This window comes from Oncorhynchus masou, chromosome 1 (assembly GCF_036934945.1).
Source record: "Oncorhynchus masou masou isolate Uvic2021 chromosome 1, UVic_Omas_1.1, whole genome shotgun sequence".
NCBI classification, from domain to species: domain Eukaryota; kingdom Metazoa; phylum Chordata; class Actinopteri; order Salmoniformes; family Salmonidae; genus Oncorhynchus; species Oncorhynchus masou.
The window spans coordinates 9,883,948-9,895,553 of NC_088212.1; positions in this window are offsets into that span (position 1 = coordinate 9,883,948).

The following is an 11,606-nucleotide window of genomic DNA, read 5'->3' on the forward strand; positions in this document are numbered from 1 at the left end:
TTGATATAGCCAAAGAAGACAGTATATCATTCTAATCAAATTCTAATACAAATGGAACCATAACTTGTTTTAAATAGGCTATGTTTAAATACAGTTACAGCACCGTAATTGCTGCGTTGGGCGTATAATACAGACAAGGCAACTTAGACTATGGAGGGTTTTACGCGCATCCAAACGGGATAAAGATCCATCATGAAGAGAAAAGGGTCATGTCCGCTCACCGTTACACTGCTTGCAAATGTAATGTTCTGTAAACATTATGGAACCATCTCACAGATCATATTTGCACTTCTCCAGAAATAGCAGATTAAATTGCATTGCATTTGAGCCTTAAACCAGCCTCACCATAAACACATGGAAGGTTTAATCTTAATAATACGGTAATCAAGTTCATCAAACGTTAAACAACACGTTAAACAACACGTTAAACAACACGTTAAACAACACGTTAAACAACACGTTAAACAATGCTAAACAACACGTTAAACAACACGTTAAACAACACGTTAAACAACGTTAAACGTTAAACAACACGTTAAACAACACGTTAAACAACACGTTAAAGAACACGTTAAAAAACACGTTAAACAACACGTTAAACAACACGTTAAACAACGTTAAACAACACGTTAAACAACGTTAAACAACACGTTAAACAAACGTTAAACAACACGTTAAACAACACGTTAAACAACGTTAAACGTTAAACAACACGATTTTCAAACAACAATATTTCTAAATATGATCGAGTCAGAAGCATGATATCATAAATCGCTTCTTTCGTTCCATGGCACTGTGTGCACACGCAGGCCTAAATGTCTTCACGCATAGCATTTGCACATCTACAGTAAACAAAATACTAGAATCCTGTCAATTGTATCGTTCCCTATGTGCGAGGTAGATTCTCAAAAGATTGTTCATTAACATAGCATTATAGGACTGAATCATTTGGAGGAGCGCATCTTCGGTAATAGGAGAAGGGATGGATAGCCTACTTGAACAAACGAAATTCAGGTAGACAATTTCAAGCACCTTTAATAATAAGCTACTTGGATAATGTCCAGGATAAAAAGCAGCACCAATGTAATTCTGCTAAACCAGCCTTGATTAAAGGGAGGATAGGTTGTGCTTGGATTTCTAGCAAATTAAACGAAATAGGGGGGGAACCAATCATTTTTTAATGTTTATAAATATGAGATTCACCAGCACAAAAGGCACAGCTTTCCTTCTATGGGCACTGTGTGCCATGGCAGGATAGGCTGCGCTTCCTCTCTCAACATCCATTCCATTATCAACTCTGTTACATGTTAAGACCTGCTTTTTGTGCGTCTTAAAACGTCCCTTTAAAACTGTTAAAATTGTCACTCGTTTTTAAGGACACACATCAAATATTGCCCCCCCCCACCCCCACCCCCCTCCACCACCTCAGCGCCATCGAGCTGATGTTAAAACAGCTAAATTGCCAAACCTGGCATGAGGCCTGGAAAATGCCAGTGCGACAGTTTTTACACAAGGAAATTGCAAACTAACGTGCCTTTGACACTCGCGCCTCCTTAGAGCCAGCTGTAAATAGAGCACTAAAGGTAATTGGTACTTTTCTGCTTTTAAACTTTTCAGTCTATTATTCTAATCGAGATCCTATTAAATTGTACTTCCCAGTTCTATGGTGTTACTGTCGTAATGATTGGGCAGAAGAAAATCTAGAATGTAGAATTGAGTGTGGTTGTTATGTGACATACCCAAACGGTCCGACAAACACAACTTGAATTAACATGAAAATTGAATTAACTAATAGAACATGTAATCACGCTCTAAAACTCATGTAGTGAGAATTTTACATTTCTTCTCAATGTCTTTGATATAAATAGTTTTGTATAGAAAAAAAGGTTTTGATATATGTATATATAGAATTTGAAGAGTAAAAGATTACTTTAGGAGGATGATGGCTGTGAAGTTTCTGTAAAGACATTCCTTTGAGAACTAGAAGAACCCCCAAGCTATTAAGAACCCCCTAGTTATTAAGAACCCCCTAGCTATTAAGAACCCCCTAGCTATTAAGAACCCCCTAGCTATTAAGAACCCCCTAGCTATTAAGAAACCCCTAGCTATTAAGAACCTCCTAGCTATTAAGAACCCCCTAGCTATTAAGAACCCCCTAGCTATTAAGAACCCCCTAGCTATTAAGAACCCCCTAGCTATTAAGAACCTCCTAGCTATTAAGAACCCCCTAGCTATTAAGAACCCCCTAGCTATTAAGAACCTCCTTAGCTATTAAGAACCCTAGCTATTAAATACCCCCTAGCTATGAATAATCTCCCTAGCTATTAAGAGCCTCCCTAACTATTAAGAACCTCTCTAGCTATTAAACAACTCCCTGTTTGTGTCCCAAATGGCACCCCAGTCCCTATATACGTAGTAACCTATTTATATTACACTATTTTGGGCCAGAGTCCAATGGGCCCTGGTCAAAAGTAGTGCACTACATAGGGAATAGTGTGTCATTTAGGAAGCATTCCCAAATCCCATATCTATCTACACCGGCTAACAAGTGGAAGCTATGTGAAACAAACTTTGGAAAAGATTGAACAAGTTCCATTTGTTTACAATTGATTTTGGTGTCATGTTTGATATGTTTGTTTGTTAGCGCTTCAAATAATTAACGACAAACATAAAAATCCCCCCCAAAAAACTGAAAGGAAATGTAGATTTTTATTTGTATAGTTTTTAATAAAACATGGACCTTAAAAGACCTGTGTCATTTTGTGTGTCCTCGTGTTTTCACCAGTCCTTTTCTCTACTTTTACTTTTATTTTAGATAACCATGTGATCTGATATTCTTGAAATTGATGATATGCACGTTGGCATAGAAATACAGGTTTTAAATGTAGCGAGAGGAGTGTATATACAGTACTGTGCAAAAGATTTAGGCAGGTGTGAACAAATGCTGTAAAGTAAGAATGCTTTAAAAAAAATAGACATGTTAATAGATTATATTTATCAACTAACTAAATGCAAAGTGAGTGAATAGAAGAAAAATCTCAATCAAATCCATATTTGGTGTGACCAGCCTTTGCCTTCAAAACATGTCTATTTTTGAAAGCATTCTTACTTTACAGCATTTTTTCACAACTTCCTAAAACTTTTGCACAGTACTGTATATATATATATATATATAAGAGTAAAAGTAATCTTTTACTCTTCAAATTCTATATTTTTTGTTTTTGTTCAATCTGAGCCTGGCAGGGCCTGGCTCGCCAGTGGGTGGGCCTGCGTTCACCCAGGCCCACCCATGCCTACGCCCCTGGATGCTACCATGATTATGTATAGTCTTGAATGAATCGTGAATAATGATGAGTGAGAAAGTTAGACCCACAAATATCATCATACCCCCCCAAAAACTAATCTCCCCTGTTATTGTAATGGTTAGAGGTTAGCCTGTCTTGGGGTATGATATTTGTGTGTCTGTAACTTTCTCACTCATCATTATTCACGATTGTACAACAAGTGCTGTAATGTCTAAATGGTTCACCCGATATGGATGAAAATACCCTCAACTTAGAGCTGACAGTCTGCACCTTAACCTCATAGTCATTGTATCATTTCAAATCCAAAGTGTGGAGTACAGAGCCAAAACAACAACAAAATGTGTCACACTCCCAATACTCTTGGAGCTCACTGTATATGTTTGTGTAGTGTGAGGCAGCTTGATGTACAAGTACTCCCCCTGGACAGCACTATGTAAGATGCAGCAGGATACAATTCACAATTTTGAAGAAAAAAATGGACATTCACCCTCTATGGGCACAGGGTAAAATACTCATCACCAATCAAAACGTGTAATTCATGCAGCTACAGAATGTAATTGATATGAACATAAGCCTGTAACAGAGTGTGGTTTTTAACTATCAGAGTGTAGATTCCCACTCAACATGTATCCCAAAAGTACAATATATGACATATGGTCATGTGAAGGGGAGAAACTGGAGGTGCCACATCACAGTGTGTTTCTGTCGGAGTGTGTAAGTAAGGCCCAAATTAATCAGGAACTGATTAGACCGTTGCTTTGACACATGTGAATAAATTGGGGTTTTGCTGACATCTTGAGGACATGTTTATAACTGCTTCTTCACTTGATTTTCAAACGCTCCTCAGTAAACCTCAATATTCTAAAGCGATTCGGTGTATTTGATTCAGCCTAAAAAGCAGCAGCTTGTTGTCAGTGTGAACTCCCATACAAAAAAATGATTTAAAATATATATTTGTGTGGATTTTAAGGATACATGTAATATTTAAAATTGGCCTAACATATTTGTTTTAAAATATATTTAAAGGTCAAATGCAGCCGTTTTAATTATTTATAATATTTTTTCATATCAAATCATTTCTGGGTAACAATTAAGTACCTTACTGTGATTGTTTTCAATTATCAAAGAGCAATTTCTCAAGCTCTAACTGCTGGAACTGTCTGGGAGTGGTCTGAGTAAGGAGGGGAAAACTCAAAACTAGGTATTATTGGCAGAGAGGTTTGGAACTATTTCTTATTGGTCTATTAACTAATTTACCTCCTGGTGATGTCACCAGGCAGGTCAAAGCTCCATCCCACCCAAACAGGCTGACATTTCAGGCAGTCTTTTCAAACAGCTTTGGCAACACCCACCCGTAGCACGCGCTCCAGCAGGTGTATCTCACTGATCATCCCTAAAGCCAACACCTCATTTGGCCGCCTTTCCTTCCAGTTCTCTGCTGCCTGTGACTGGAACGAATTGCAAAAATCGCTGAAGTTGGAGACTTTTATTTCCCTCACCAACTTTAAACATCTGCTATCTGAGCAGCTAACTGATCGCTGCAGCTGTACATAGTCCATCGGTAAATAGCCCACCCAATTTACCTACCTCATCCCCATACTGTTTATATTTATTTACTTTTCTGCTCTTTTCACACCAGTATCTCTACCTGCACATGACCATCTGATCATTTATCACTCCAGTGTTAATCTGCTAAATTGTAATTATTCGCCGACCTCCTCATGCTTTTTGCACACAATGTATATAGACTCTTTTTTTTTCTACTGTGTTATTGACTTGTTTATTGTTTACTCCATGTGTAACTCTGTGTTGTTGTCTGTTGACACTGCTATGCTTTATCTTGGCCAGGTCGCAGTTGTAAATGAGAACTTGTTCTCAACTAGCCTCCCTGGTTAAATAAAGGTGAAATTAAAAATTAAAAATAAAAATGAGACAGATCTCTACAGCCGCTGCCCACTGGGCCTGTCAGACAGGTCTCTACTGCTGCTGCCCACTGGGCCTGTCAGGCAGAACTCTACTGCTGCTGCCCACTGGGCCTGTCAGACAGAACTCTACAGCCGCTGTCCACTGGGCCTGTCAGACAGAACTCTACAGCCGCTGTCCACTGGGCCTGTCAGGCAGATCTCTACAGCCGCTGTCCACTGGGCCTGTCAGACAGAACTCTACAGCCGCTGTCCACTGGGCCTGTCAGACAGAACTCTACTGCTGCTGCCCACTGGGCCTGTCAGACAGAACTCTACTGCTGCTGCCCACTGGGCCTGTCAGACAGGTCTCTACTGCTGCTGCCCACTGGGCCTGTCAGACAGAACTCTACTGCTGCTGCCCACTGGGCCTGTCAGACAGGTCTCTACTGCCGCTGTCCACTGGGCCTGTCAGGCAGATCTCTACTGCTGCTGCCCACTGGTACTGTCAGGCAGAACTCTACTGCTGCTGCCCACTGGGCCTGTCAGGCAGAACTCTACTGCTGCTGTCCACTGGGCCTGTCAGACAGAACTCTACTGCTGCTGCCCACTGGGCCTGTCAGACAGGTCTCTACTGCTGCTGTCCACTGGGCCTGTCAGGCAGATCTCTACTGCTGCTGCCCACTGGGCCTGTCAGACAGAACTCTACTGCTGCTGCCCACTGGGCCTGTCAGACAGGTCTCTACTGCTGCTGCCCACTGGGCCTGTCAGGCAGGTCTCTACTGCTGCTGCCCACTGGGCCTGTCAGACAGAACTCTACTGCTGCTGCCCACTGGGCCTGTCAGACAGAACTCTACTGCTGCTGCCCACTGGGCCTGTCAGACAGAACTCTACTGCTGCTGCCCACTGGGCCTGTCAGACAGAACTCTACTGCTGCTGCCCACTGGGCCTGTCAGACAGATCTCTACTGCTGCTGCCCACTGGGCCTGTCAGACAGAACTCTACTGCTGCTGCCCACTGGGCCTGTCAGGCAGAACTCTACTGCTGCTGCCCACTGGGCCTGTCAGACAGAACTCTACTGCTGCTGCCCACTGGGCCTGTCAGACAGAACTCTACTGCTGCTGCCCACTGGGCCTGTCAGACAGAACTCTACTGCTGCTGCCCACTGGGCCTGTCAGACAGGTCTCTACTGCTGCTGCCCACTGGGCCTGTCAGACAGAACTCTACTGCTGCTGCCCACTGGGCCTGTCAGACAGAACTCTACTGCTGCTGCCCACTGGGCCTGTCAGACAGAACTCTACTGCTGCTGCCCACTGGGCCTGTCAGACAGAACTCTACTGCTGCTGCCCACTGGGCCTGTCAGACAGAACTCTACTGCTGCTGCCCACTGGGCCTGTCAGACAGAACTCTACTGCTGCTGCCCACTGGGCCTGTCAGACAGATCTCTACTGCTGCTGCCCACTGGGCCTGTCAGACAGAACTCTACTGCTGCTGCCCACTGGGCCTGTCAGACAGATCTCTACTGCTGCTGCCCACTGGGCCTGTCAGACAGATCTCTACTGCTGCTGCCCACTGGGCCTGTCAGACAGAACTCTGCTGCTGCCCACTGGGCCTGTCAGACAGATCTCTACAGCCGCTGCCCACTGGGCCTGTCAGACAGGTCTCTACTGCTGCTGCCCACTGGGCCTGTCAGACAGAACTCTACAGCCGCTGCCCACTGGGCCTGTCAGACAGGTCTCTACTGCTGCTGCCCACTGGGCCTGTCAGACAGAACTCTACAGCCGCTGCCCACTGGGCCTGTCAGACAGATCCACTGCTGCTGCCCACTGGGCCTGTCAGACAGAACTCTACTGCTGCTGCCCACTGGGCCTGTCAGACAGAACTCTACAGCCGCTGCCCACTGGGCCTGTCAGACAGGTCTCTACTGCTGCTGCCCACTGGGCCTGTCAGGCAGATCTCTACTGCTGCTGCCCACTGGGCCTGTCAGGCAGATCTCTACTGCTGCTGCCCACTGGGCCTGTCAGACAGGTCTCTACTGCTGCTGCCCACTGGGCCTGTCAGACAGATCTCTACTGCTGCTGCCCACTGGGCCTGTCAGACAGATCTCTACTGCTGCTGCCCACTGGGCCTGTCAGACAGGTCTCTACTGCTGCTGCCCACTGGGCCTGTCAGGCAGGTCTCTACTGCTGCTGCCCACTGGGCCTGTCAGACAGAACTCTACTGCTGCTGCCCACTGGGCCTGTCAGACAGATCTCTACTGCTGCTGCCCACTGGGCCTGTCAGACAGATCTCTACTGCTGCTGCCCACTGGGCCTGTCAGACAGAACTCTACTGCTGCTGCCCACTGGGCCTGTCAGACAGAACTCTACAGCCGCTGCCCACTGGGCCTGTCAGACAGATCTCTACAGCCGCTGCCCACTGGGCCTGTCAGACAGGTCTCTACTGCTGCTGCCCACTGGGCCTGTCAGACAGAACTCTACAGCCGCTGCCCACTGGGCCTGTCAGACAGGTCTCTACTGCTGCTGCCCACTGGGCCTGTCAGACAGAACTCTACAGCCGCTGCCCACTGGGCCTGTCAGACAGATCTCTACTGCTGCTGCCCACTGGGCCTGTCAGACAGAACTCTACTGCTGCTGCCCACTGGGCCTGTCAGACAGAACTCTACAGCCGCTGCCCACTGGGCCTGTCAGACAGGTCTCTACTGCTGCTGCCCACTGGGCCTGTCAGACAGATCTCTACTGCTGCTGCCCACTGGGCCTGTCAGGCAGATCTCTACTGCTGCTGCCCACTGGGCCTGTCAGACAGGTCTCTACTGCTGCTGCCCACTGGGCCTGTCAGACAGAACTCTACTGCTGCTGCCCACTGGGCCTGTCAGACAGAACTCTACTGCTGCTGCCCACTGGGCCTGTCAGACAGATCTCTACTGCTGCTGCCCACTGGGCCTGTCAGACAGAACTCTACTGCTGCTGCCCACTGGGCCTGTCAGACAGATCTCTACTGCTGCTGCCCACTGGGCCTGTCAGACAGATCTCTACTGCTGCTGCCCACTGGGCCTGTCAGACAGATCTCTACTGCTGCTGCCCACTGGGCCTGTCAGACAGAACTCTACTGCTGCTGCCCACTGGGCCTGTCAGACAGAACTCTACAGCCGCTGCCCACTGGGCCTGTCAGACAGATCTCTACAGCCGCTGCCCACTGGGCCTGTCAGACAGGTCTCTACTGCTGCTGCCCACTGGGCCTGTCAGACAGAACTCTACAGCCGCTGCCCACTGGGCCTGTCAGACAGGTCTCTACTGCTGCTGCCCACTGGGCCTGTCAGACAGAACTCTACAGCCGCTGCCCACTGGGCCTGTCAGACAGATCTCTACTGCTGCTGCCCACTGGGCCTGTCAGACAGAACTCTACTGCTGCTGCCCACTGGGCCTGTCAGACAGAACTCTACAGCCGCTGCCCACTGGGCCTGTCAGACAGGTCTCTACTGCTGCTGCCCACTGGGCCTGTCAGGCAGATCTCTACTGCTGCTGCCCACTGGGCCTGTCAGGCAGATCTCTACTGCTGCTGCCCACTGGGCCTGTCAGACAGGTCTCTACTGCTGCTGCCCACTGGGCCTGTCAGACAGATCTCTACTGCTGCTGCCCACTGGGCCTGTCAGACAGATCTCTACTGCTGCTGCCCACTGGGCCTGTCAGACAGGTCTCTACTGCTGCTGCCCACTGGGCCTGTCAGGCAGGTCTCTACTGCTGCTGCCCACTGGGCCTGTCAGACAGAACTCTACTGCTGCTGCCCACTGGGCCTGTCAGACAGATCTCTACTGCTGCTGCCCACTGGGCCTGTCAGACAGAACTCTACTGCTGCTGCCCACTGGGCCTGTCAGACAGAACTCTACTGCTGCTGCCCACTGGGCCTGTCAGACAGATCTCTACTGCTGCTGCCCACTGGGCCTGTCAGACAGGTCTCTACTGCTGCTGTCCACTGGGCCTGTCAGACAGGTCTCTACTGCTGCTGCCCACTGGGCCTGTCAGACAGAACTCTACTGCTGCTGCCCACTGGGCCTGTCAGACAGGTCTCTACTGCTGCTGCCCACTGGGCCTGTCAGACAGATCTCTACTGCTGCTGCCCACTGGGCCTGTCAGACAGGTCTCTACTGCTGCTGTCCACTGGGCCTGTCAGACAGGTCTCTACTGCTGCTGCCCACTGGGCCTGTCAGACAGAACTCTACTGCTGCTGCCCACTGGGCCTGTCAGACAGAACTCTACTGCTGCTGCCCACTGGGCCTGTCAGACAGAACTCTACTGCTGCTGCCCACTGGGCCTGTCAGACAGAACTCTACTGCTGCTGCCCACTGGGCCTGTCAGACAGAACTCTACTGCTGCTGCCCACTGGGCCTGTCAGACAGAACTCTACTGCTGCTGCCCACTGGGCCTGTCAGACAGAACTCTACTGCTGCTGCCCACTGGGCCTGTCAGACAGAACTCTACTGCTGCTGCCCACTGGGCCTGTCAGACAGAACTCTACTGCTGCTGCCCACTGGGCCTGTCAGACAGAACTCTACTGCTGCTGCCCACTGGGCCTGTCAGACAGAACTCTACTGCTGCTGCCCACTGGGCCTGTCAGACAGGTCTCTACTGCTGCTGCCCACTGGGCCTGTCAGGCAGAAATTCTGATATTCCACTGGGTTTTTCATTTTCCACATCTGTCAATTCTAGTAACTAGCTTACCTGGTTAAATAAAGGTGAAATAAAAATAATAACAATTAAACACTAAAAGGGCATTATCATAATTTTCACAATTTCACAGTATTATACCAACCTCATAGTGTGGAAGTATATATTTTCATATCACATTTTTGACATATATATTTCATATATACATGTCCCTCCTTCCAGGATGCTACTCCTTCCTCCTTGAATATGCGTCTTCCTCCTCCTCCCAGTGGGAGTCTAGATAGAGGTGTTAAGAACCCAGCATGTAGGGGGAATGAAGAAAAAACAAGAAAAAACATTCTAAAATGCACACAGCACATGCGAGCGGTTTCATGAGCTAGGTTTCCATCCAATTGGTGACAGACTTTAACGTGAATATTCACAAATCTGCATAAAAACAGTCTGCACACTTTCCCACCAGAGATGTTTCCATCAAACTGTCTTTTTGCAGATATAAGGCTGGGCATGATGACATGCCCATAAAAATAACTTTTGGGGCCCGAGTGGCGCAGCGGTCTAAGGCACTGCATTGCAAGGCAAGAGGCATCACTACAGACCCGGGTTCGATCCAGGGCTGTATCACAACCAGCTGTGATCGGGAGTCCCATAGGGTGGCGCATAATTGGCCCAGCGTTGTCCGGGTTAGGGTGAGGGTTTGGCCGTCATTGTGAATAAGAATTTGTTCTTAACTGACTTGCCTAGTTAAATGAAATAAACAAATAGAAATGTACCTGTTAAAAAATATATGAAATGGGTTTCCATCATATTTTCAGCTGTTGGTGTTGTCACACAAAAAAGGAAGTGTTTTAAGCTGTAGCGAATGTTCCCACTTTGGTATGACACGTACCTGAGCAATCAGCTAACAGATACAGTGCAGGTATAGCCTACATCACGTGTCAAACTCATTCCACGGAGGGCCGGTTGTCTGTTTTCTCTCCTCCCTTGTACTTGATTGATGAATTAAGGTCACTAATTAGTAAGGAATTCCCCTCACCTGGTTGGTTAGGTCTTAATTGAAAGGAAAAACCTAAATCCAGCAGGATTGTAGGCAGATTTATGTATTATCTGGGACATAGGGGTCTATTAAGTCCACACCAGAGTGGATTCAGAAAATGAAGAACCAGCCTTGATGCATTTGTTAAAGTTAGTACTGAGAGGACCAAAGCTTTGCCAATGAAGGAAGTGATGTCAATAGTATAGGATGCAAGTGAGGGCACTCAGGATGTGCGGTGGTGCATTTAAAACTGCACCGGTTGAGGCTTCACAAGTAGATACTGGGTAAATGCCACTATCCCTTAGAAGAGTTAAGCCAGCCCTGGCATACTGGATTAAAGGGTAGTATGGTAGACCATCATATACTGACAGTACTGGAAGAGTGCTGGGAATATGAACAATATCAAAAGAGAGGTTTTGGCCCAAAGATTGGAAAAAGGGTTGATGAATATGGACTCAGAGATGTTATTATAAGGCCATCTGTGGCAATAGGAAATGTGCCACTGTGGTTTTATACACGTTTTATACAAGACCACATGTTGATCTGAGCCTGACAGAAGAAAAGAAACAGTGGTGTGAAGAAGATAATGTAGGAACAATAGTGGGTCAATATAGTAGTAATACGTTTTATTCTTGTCTTGCAGTGAATACAGATGGTTCAAAGGATCTCATGAATGGGAAGACAGGAGCAGGTGTATTCATTC